Source organism: Elephas maximus, chromosome 10 (assembly GCF_024166365.1).
Source record: "Elephas maximus indicus isolate mEleMax1 chromosome 10, mEleMax1 primary haplotype, whole genome shotgun sequence".
Taxonomy (NCBI): domain Eukaryota; kingdom Metazoa; phylum Chordata; class Mammalia; order Proboscidea; family Elephantidae; genus Elephas; species Elephas maximus.
The window spans coordinates 94,585,042-94,594,933 of record NC_064828.1 but is presented as its reverse complement, the minus strand read 5'-3'; the positions used below and the strand labels follow the sequence as shown (position 1 = coordinate 94,594,933).

The 9,892-nt window shown below is 45.1% G+C and overlaps 1 long non-coding RNA gene across 1 annotated transcript in view; it reads right to left on the bottom strand.

Annotated features, from left to right (window-relative positions):
• Positions 1–9,892, bottom strand: part of LOC126084836 (uncharacterized) — a 32,444-nt gene that overhangs the window by 8,056 nt on the left and 14,496 nt on the right. The window lies entirely within an intron of this gene.

Here is a 9,892-nt window from a genome sequence, read left to right as displayed (position 1 = left end):
CATCCCCATGATCACTTGCAGATCAGGCCATTGTGATCCACGGGATTTTCACTGACCGATATTCAGAAGTATATTTCCAAACCTTTTTGGTCTGTCTGAAAGCTCCACTGAAACCTGTTTAGCATCATAGCAACACGCAAACCTTCAGTGACAGATGGGTGGTGGCTGAGCTTGAGGTGCATCAGCCAGGAATCTAACCCAGGTCTCCATATGCAAGGCAAGAATTCTACCACTGAACCTCCTCTGCCCTCTCTCTGTGTATAACTTGTGCTATTAATTGTAGGAATACAAGGGTGGTACAGTGAATCAGACATCAACCCATCCTTAAGGTGTTCCTACACAATGGCCTCCAGGAGCTTTTCAAGACCAAAGCTGTTTCCCTGATTTCAAATTTCTAAGAGCTTCTAGTTTAACTCCAACTGCTACCAACTCTGTTTGTCTAAAAATTTAGAACTAGTCCTCCCACATCAATTTCCCTGAAATGGCTGAGCTAGCGAAAAAAGGCTAAAAGAGCTAACCGGGGAGTGTGTGCCTGTGCCAAGCTAAGGACCCCTTAGTTGTTCAATTCTTCAAACTGCTTCTTGCCTTCCGGTTCTGCTCATACACAGCTTCTTCCTACCTTTGGCCAGGCTCCCTTCTTCCTCCTTTGCTCAGGTCTCTGCTCACGCTTGCCCATCCCCCACATTAACTCAGGCCCATCTGTTACACATGGAGTCCCGATGGTCCAGTAGCCAAGCCGGGACAATGGGGTTAAGTGCTTGGCTGCCACTGAAAGATTGGCAGTTGGAACCCATGCAGGGGCTCTGTGGGAGAAAGGCCTAGCAATCTGCTCCCATAAAGACTGCAGCCAAGAAAACCCTGTGGGGCAGTTCCACTCTGTCACATGGGGTTGCTACGAGTCAGAATTGTTTCGATGGAAGCTAACACCACCACCACCTGTCACACACCCCTCTGTATTCTTCCTGCATGGTGCTTCTTGTCTATTTGCAATGTTCACTTAATCTTGGTCTCCCCTCCTGGACTCTAAATCCCAAGAAGATAGGCACTATGTCCGTCTTAGTCACCAGTGTGCCCAGAGCTTGGCACAATGCCTGACAGGCAAAATATCTTTGATTAATGTTTCAATTAGTAGATAGACTTTCCAGTAGTGAGAACATTAAGAAAGGTGGTTAAGATCCAGAGTCAGCTCTTGGGAAAAAAAAATGTACTTGAAGAGTTTATGTGGTATTGTGTGACTCACCACTTCGTGTGCGATTTCTGTGGGAGAATGAACTCCCTGCCCTATTCTCTCTGTACCCACGCAGGAAGGAGAAATCGCTACAGGGCAGACAGCTCTACAGGAAGGAGAGGAAAGGGGGTGTATCTGGCATTTGCCACCAGCATGGTTTATGGCAGGGAGAGAGGGTACCCAGGAATGACAACACCTACCCCACGGGCCTCATGGGCTGCGTTACAGAAATAGGGACAGGGGTTTCTACTTTGAAAGTGCCCCACTGAAGCGACAAAGCACTTTACAAACTGAGAAGCAGAAAACATTTAATGCTTAAGCCACCACTGAAAAGAAACCAAGACAACCTCTGCCCTCCTAGCTACAGTGTGACAATTCCACCCAATACTTCCTGAATGTCTCATTATGTCCAAGACCTCCTACCAGGAAGGAGGAGTGAGGAGATGAGAACACTGAGGAGGCTGGGGCTTACCTGGACCACTGTTGCTACCTGAAAATGCTGTGATACCAGTGTTAGCTGTGTAGACGGGAAACGAGCCTTTCCAAATGGATCTTTCTTCATCTGGTAGGCTGACACTCCAGGAGAACATAATGATGAAACGCTTTTAAGGGATATAGTTGGGAGATTTTCTTAGATTTTTCTAAAACTCTTACCAAGTAAGGGTGCTCTGGCCAAAGTACTATTAAATACTGGAAACTCTGAAGTGTTCAATATTCTTTATTAATGAAGAAGCCTTGTCCTTTCTTATAATTTTGTGCCTGGGGGAGACACAGCGCTACCTTCATTCTATTTCCCTCCCCCAGCTAGCCGCCTTCTGACCCATTTTGCTTATGTAAAGGAAGGGCAGCACAAAGAAACCCCAATATCCAACCCAGGCAGTCTCCTCTGACTCTACCCACCACCGCTTCTCTCAGGGTGAACAAGATTGTATTGGGTTAGGGTATAGATGCTCCAAGCTCCTTTTGTGTTTAAATTCTATCTTACGTCTCACAAAGTTCATTGTTTTAAATCTGCAGATAGTTTCCTCTGAAGTGTGGCTTTGCAGTACCATAGCTTCCAGTAGAGGGCCCCAAAGAACTACATCTGAGGGAAGCTGAGGAAAAAAAGACGAAAGTCTTTGCTTGGGGATAGGGGAGATCCAAGGGGCTTAAGCTTCCCAGCGTCCCTGAGTAAAATCATTGTAACTACTAGAAGCATTACAGACATTAAAAAGTACACTGGACCAGAGTGTGAGTTATGAAATGACACAACGCATTTTTGCTCAAGTATCACTGAAGGGTGAATACTTCACTGTCGGCAAGTCATCTGTCCTTTGCCTCCCAAAATATTTTAAACCAGTGTAGTGGACTAAATGGTACCCTCCCCCAAAAGATATGTAGGTATCCTAACTCCCATAACTGTGAACATGACCTTATTTGCAGAAACGACTTCTGTAGATGTAATTAAGGATCTGGAGATGAGACCATTGAAGTTATGCTGGCACAAGCCAAGGAATACCTGGAGCTACCAAAAACTGAAATACCAAAAAACAAAACAAACATGTTGCCGTGGAGCCTATTCCTACTCAATTCTACCCTATAAGAGAGTAGAACTACTCCACAAGGTTTCCGAGGAGCAGATGGTGGATTCAAACTGCCAACCTTTTGGTTAGCAGCGTAGCACTTAACCACTATACCACCAGGGTTTCCAAAGCTATAATAGGCAAACAAAAACAAACCCGTTGCTGTGGAGTCGATGCCAATTCATAGCAACTCTATAGGACGGAGTAGAACTGTCCCATAGCGTTTCCAAGGACCGGCTGGTGGATTCAAACTGGCGACCTTTTGGTTAGCAGCCTGAGCTCTTAACCACTGTACCACCTAGGCAAGGAAGGGAATATTTCTCCCCTAGAGGCTTCACGGGAAACCCTGGTGGTGTAATGCTTAAGTGTCAGGACTGCTAACCAAGAGGTCCGCAGTTTGAATCCCCCGGGCGCTCCTTGGCAACTCTATGGGGCAGTTCTACTCTGTCCCATAGGGTCACTATGAGTCAGAAACTACTCAACGGCAGTGGGTTTGGTTTGGGTTTAGAGCCTTTACAGCCCTGGTGATGCTGTAGTTAAGAGCTATGGCTGCTAACCAAAGGTTGGCGGTTTGAATTCACCAGCTGCTCCTTGGAAACCCCGTGGGGCAGTTCTGTCTTACAGGGTCATTATGAGTCGGAATTGACTGGACGGCAATGAGTTTTTGGTTTTTAGAGCTTTCAAAGGAATCATGGCCCTACAGACACCTTGATTTTTGCACTTCTGGCCCCAATAACTGAGAGAATAAATTTCTGTTGTTTTAAGTCACCAAGTTTGTGGTAATTCATTACAGCTGCCCTGGGAAACTAATAGGGTCACATTACACTGTGCATTCTGAATGGAGGCAATATATCCCCTGGGGGGAGGAACTGGTTCAGGGGAGGGGCAAAAAGTCTAAGATACTGTGATGGTTTGTGGCCCCAGCAAAGGACCATGTTACCTAAACACATATATCTGTATAATCTAGATTTTTTTCATTGGGAGGAAGGGAGAGGACCATTAGGAAAAAAAGCTCGTTAGGGGGACAATAAAAAATTGTCGAGAAACACTGCCCTACGTCTATGCTACATACACATAAGTGCTTTTAATTTTTAAGGTGACAGGAGGAAAAATGAAGACGTAACAAAAAAAAGTGAAAAACAGCTAGAACCTGTTTCTCTTTTCCTCAGAAAAAGGCATTTTAGATTCCACCTGCTTTTCTAACCCCAAAAGTACAACCAACATGTGTGCTGGGCACACAATATAAAATAAAAAATCAAGCTTACTGCCCCCAAGAGTCTCACAGTCTAGAGAGGAGACAGACTAGATTATACTTTCAGTCCAATGGGTAAGAGCTTTGATGGAGGTATGCCCAGCACGGGTTATAGCTGAGGGCCCTATTGCTCCCAGCTAGTGAAGGAAGGGGGCAATTAGGGCAGACTTCCAGAAACAGGAACCAGAGCGTAGATGTAAGAGGGCAAGTAGGAATTAGCCAGGCAAAGGAGAGGCAGGGGTTGTAGGCAAAGGGAATATTCCCATCTGAAAATAGACTCTTTTTCTGTGCTCTCTCTCAGGTCTTCCACACTCTTCATTTCTGCGGTTACCACCCGGGTTCAGAGTTCCAATCACATCTCATGTTAAGTGCAGCCTCCATGCCTTCTCTTCTCCCCTCTCTATCTGACCTCCCCTGTAAACCAGACTAATCATCATAAAACAATTTGTAACACATATTTTCTCTGCTCAAGAATACTCCAGGGCTCACTGCTATAGGACAACAGTAATATCCAAGGTTGCTACTCAAGGTTCTAATAGCCTGAACCCTTCTTCTTCTCTACTTCCCTCTTATCTAGTCAGTTCTGTTTCCCCAGTGTCTTAGGCTCGGTTCTATAGAGAAGCAAAGCCAGTGAAATATATATATACAGAGAGAGATTCATTTCAAGGAAATGGCTCACAAGATTGTGGAGGTGGGCAAGTCCCAAGTCGTGGATCAGGCATCAGGCTGGAGGCTTCTCCTGACTCACGTAGCTACAAGGGCTGATGAACCCGAGATTGGCAGGTCAGAGGGCAGGCTGCTGGCTCACCAGCTAGGGAGGCTAACAAATCCAAGATCAGCATGTAAGACAGCAGGCTGCTGGCTCAGAGGCTGTGGAGGCAGACGAATCCCAAGATCGGCAGGTAAGTTGCTAGCCCAAGTCCCAAGAACCAGAGATCAAATGATGACAAGCCATATGCAAGATTCAGAGTGAGCAAAAGCCAGCAAGCTTTGCCAGAAAGTCCATATATGTTGGATGCAGGCCACACCCCCAAGGAAATTCCCTTTCAACTGATTGGCCACTCATAGCTATCTCATCATGGAGGTGATTATATGAGATCTCATCATGGAAGTCATTACATCATTACGTAATTGCCAAACTACATCATAACTGCCAAACCACTGAGAATCATGGCCCAGCCAACCTGACACACAACCTTAACTGTCATACCCAGGCATCACAATGCTCAAGGTAAAAATATGATCACACTGACAGTAACAAAAACGTGATTTCCTTAGCTCCGGTTCCACTTCATTACATGAGAACTTCAGACTTCTTTCAAATTCCTCCCAGTAAGTTCTTGAAGTCCCCAAGCAGGCTCAGACATGATCTTGGAATCTCCTGTTAAGTAGGGTAATGTTTCCTGTCTTCTCCAGTGGGTAGAATTTCTCTTGTGTGATCTGGGCCTCTGGGCCCCTGTCCCATAGTACTCTGAGGTGCCCAGTGGGGAACGTGCCCTCATCTCCATGGGTGCCCATTGCATTCACCACCCCAAGCAACATCTGCATGTGCTTGCTACACTGGAAAATCAGTTGCCATTGAGTCAGTTCCAAACCATGGTGATCCCATGTGTGTCAAACTGGGCTCCACAGGATTTTTAATGGCTGATTTTTCAGAAGTGGATCACCAGGCCTTTCTTCTGAGGAGCGTCTGGGCAGACTCAAACTGCCAACCTTTAACTTTAACCAACTGCACTACCCAGGGACTTCCACCACACTGGAGAGAGATGAAGCAGGTCCTTGAGTTTTATGGTGGGCCCTCAGGCTCTTGCATGAAACCTGGGTCAGGAGGCTTAGGGACTTAGCCCAAGCTTCCGATTCCAGGCTGCACTTAAATTGGTCGCCTTCTTCATCTCTAGCCTACTGTCCTTGGAATACATCTTTGTGCTTTGACTGCTACCTTATGGTGAGTTCTTCCCCGTGAAAGATCCTGAGACAAACTTGGACTCTCAGCAAACACAGCTTAGGTTCTCAAGCTAAGATTCCTCTCCATCTATCTTACCTGGCTTTTGGGGCACACTGTAAGTGTTCCCTCGCCCCTCCAATCACAGTCATTTTTCCATTTACTGAACTCATTGCATTTAAAATCTGGATGTCTGTTTGGCAACATCGGTGCTGCCTTGTGAAATCTCTCATGCTGTGTTTTGTTTTAAACACTGGAAGAGCAGGGGGCAGAGGTTTGTTGACATCAACCAGACTAGTCATCCCACCGATCTGGTTGCTGAGTGCAATGACATGAGAAGCAAAGATCCACAGGCCTTGTACCCACTCCCATTGTTGTTAGTTGTCATCAAGTCAGCTTCTGCTCATCACAACATTATGTAAAACAGAAGAAAACATTGGTCCTGCGCTATCTTCACGATCCTTGGTGTGTCTGAGTCCAGTGTTGTAGCCACTGTGCATTTTGAGTGCCTTCGAACCTAGGGAGCTTATCTTCCTGCACTATATCAAACAATATTCTATTGTGACCCATAAGGTTTTTACTGGCTGATTTTCAGATATAGATGGCCAGGCCTTTCTTCCTAGTCTGTCTTAGCCTGAATGCTCTACTGAAACCTGTCCACCATGAGTGACCATACCGGTATTTGAAATACCAGTGCCATAGCTTCCAGCATCATAGCAATACAGAAGTTACCACTGTACAACAAGTGAACATACAGGTGGTGGACCCACTCCTGTAGGTCCATTCATATTCCCCTCCCCCTGTGATGGTTAAGATTGTATGTCATCTTGGCTGGGCTATGATTCTCAGTGTTTATATATGATCACTCCCATGATGGGATCTGCTATGGGTAGCCAATCAGTTGAAAGGGAGTTTCCTTGGGTATGTGGGTGGCCTGCATCCCACTATAAGTGGATGTTCTGGCTTTTGCCTGCTCTGGATCCTGCAGCTGCCTCCTGTTCATCTGATCTCCGGTTCTTGGGATTTGAGCTAGCAGCTTATCTGCTGATCTTGGGATTCCTCAATCTTCACAGCCTGTGAGCAGGAGCCCTGCTCTCTCTGACCTGCTGATCTTGGGTTCACCAGCCCCTGCAGCTACGTGAATCAGGAGAAGCCTCTATCCTGATCCATGGCCTTGGGACATTCCAGCCTCTACAATTGTGTGAGTCGTTTCCCTGATATAAATCTCTCTTTATATATTCATATGCTTTACTGGTTTTCCTTCTCTAGAGAACCCAGCCTAAGACAACCCCAGGCCTCCTTGTCTACCATCTTCCAATCTTGCTCTTCCCACACCCCAGAGAAGCTGAGAAGCAGGCACTTGATAGAAACTGACAGTGTGCACAGAAAGTGTTTCCAGCTGCCGGAAACTTCAAGATGGGTCTGGGGAAATATCTGCTAGAAAAAGTGACCTCATTTTCCCAAGAACCACCAAAGAGCCAGCGTTGTTTTAATTTGCATTTCTTTTATGAGAGGGGTTGATGATCTCTCATGCATTAGAAGTCACACATTTCTTTTTCTGTGGACCACTGATCATGTTGTTTGCTCACTGTTCCTGTTAGCTTATTGATTTCTACGAGCTTCTTATTAGGCAAATAAATTCTTTTCTGTGAAATGAGTTGCAAGTGTTTTCCCAGTTTGATTTTTTTTTTTTTACTTTGATCCTGATGGTTTTTGTCATACTTTTTTTTTTGTTATGTAGTCCAATTTATCCATTGTTTTCTTTGTGACTTCTGAGACTTGAGTGATTACAAAATTTTGTCTTTTGAAAATTTACTTTTTAATGAAGAAAAGATATGTAACAAAATATGAAAACTGATTAGGGGCAGGACAAGACACCTGGGTATCCCGGGTAGGCTAATAATCGAGACATTTCAAATATTCTGCAAATATTTTGTTCAAATCCATTTAGAGGACAGGGTGGAGGTGGAGGAGGGGGACGGTGGGAGGCAGCACAGCCTCTACTTTGTGTGCTCAGCAGTTCAGACCTAGTCTTAAACCTGTATCCTTCACGCAGGAAAACAAACGCTCTGAGGTAAACAGGACATACCTTCCTTAAAAGGTAGGCTGGCACCTGGCTAGAGCTCCTGGCCCCTCGGATGGGCCACCCACATCCACCCCCACACCTGAAACAGCCTATTCAAGATATTCTCTCCAGGTGCTCAGAGTACGCTCCCTGAGAGGAAATGTCAACACAGTTTGCTTCATCTCGTTGTACTTTAAGGGCTGTTCTAGCATTTTTGGTGACATCTTATTGCTTCTCATGCCCTAAGGGATCTGCCCATCTAGCCACACCTGCAACCTGGCTCTACTCTGATCAACAATATAAACAGTAATGGTCTTCTCAAGTCAGACTCAGGAAGCGCAGATCATTCCCTGGAAACACCGGGTGAGGGTTGGCAATAGTTTGGGACAAGGAAAACAAGCCTGACAGTGAAAGGAAGTGGCCGGGTGTGGTGAGAGAAACAACTTCCTCCTCTTTGTGTGAGGAGCAGAGAGGGTTCTGAAAGGGAAATGGTGCTATGCATGACCTCCATATGTCTTCAGTGGATAGAATGCCAACGGAGTCTTGTTGTGTATTAACCAGCTTTAACTAGAGGAGTCCCTCAGTGGGGAAAACAGTGAAAGAACTCAGCTGCTAACCAAGAGATTGGAGGTTTGAGTCCACGCAGAAGTACCTGGCAAGAAAGGCTTGGTGATCTACTTCTGAAAACTCAGCCACTGATGCACTGACACAGAGGGGGTCGCCATGAGTTGGAATCGACTCAACAACAACTGGTAATAATTTAACCAGAGGATCCACAATAATATTTAAATAACTATTGTTTTTTGCCATTACCCCTTAATCTCTCTTATTTTCATAGCATGTCAATTGTAATTACACACAAAGGAAGTTAAGAGTTATTCTAAACCATTATTGGTGCAAAATGAGTTAATGAGTGAAGAGGAAAGAATAGACTTTACTGGTAGTGACAACATATGTAGGCTTGTTTGTTTTTATATAGAAATTCAGTGAACATAAAACTGTTAATACTTCAAATGTTTCTGAATAAGTCAAGAAAGAGGCAACATTGTCACTGTAAAACCATATTTGCTCATCATTTCATGTCCTGTACCACATACCTAGTACAGAATCTAAGGGGCGTCCGCAGGGTCCCTGTGCTCTGGGTAAAATGACCACCCCTAACTAGGGCACCAGCAGTCCTAAGATTACAAACTTCCTGAGAGATCTGTGGTAGACCTGTGTGCTGTCTCTCCAACAGCACTCCCTTCCTCCTTGCTACCAGCATCTCAACTTTGCTTCAGGATCAGCGTGCACAGCCTGAGGGAGAATCAGGTGGGTCTAAGCCAGTCATAGCAACCTTGTGTCCTTTGGACAGTGGTGATTGGGCTAAGACAGTATTTCTCCATTTTTTCATTATCAGCACCCTGAGATGCCATTCTGGAGTCCCTGGGTGGTTAAGTGTTCAACTAAGAAAAGTTGGTAGTCTGAATTCACCCAGAGGCACCTCGGAAGAAAGGCCTCGTGATCTAATTCAGAAAAAATCAGCCACTGAAAACCCTATGGAGCAGTTCTACTCTGTAACACATTAAAAAAAGGTTGCCATAAGTCCGAATCAACTCAACGGCAACTGTTTTTGTTGTTGTGTTGATTTAAGGAGTTGTTCAAGATATTTTTTTCCCTAATTGCCCAACATCTACAGTAAAATTTTAATACCACAGATAAATACTATGTATCTCTGCTTCATAATAAAAAAAGTAAGATTTTTCCACCCCTTCCAGGAACCAACTTTCACCCCCTTGGGGGCAATATGGCTCTCACTGAGAGTGGACAGCATAAGGCTATTGCAGCACTTTTTTTTTTAACA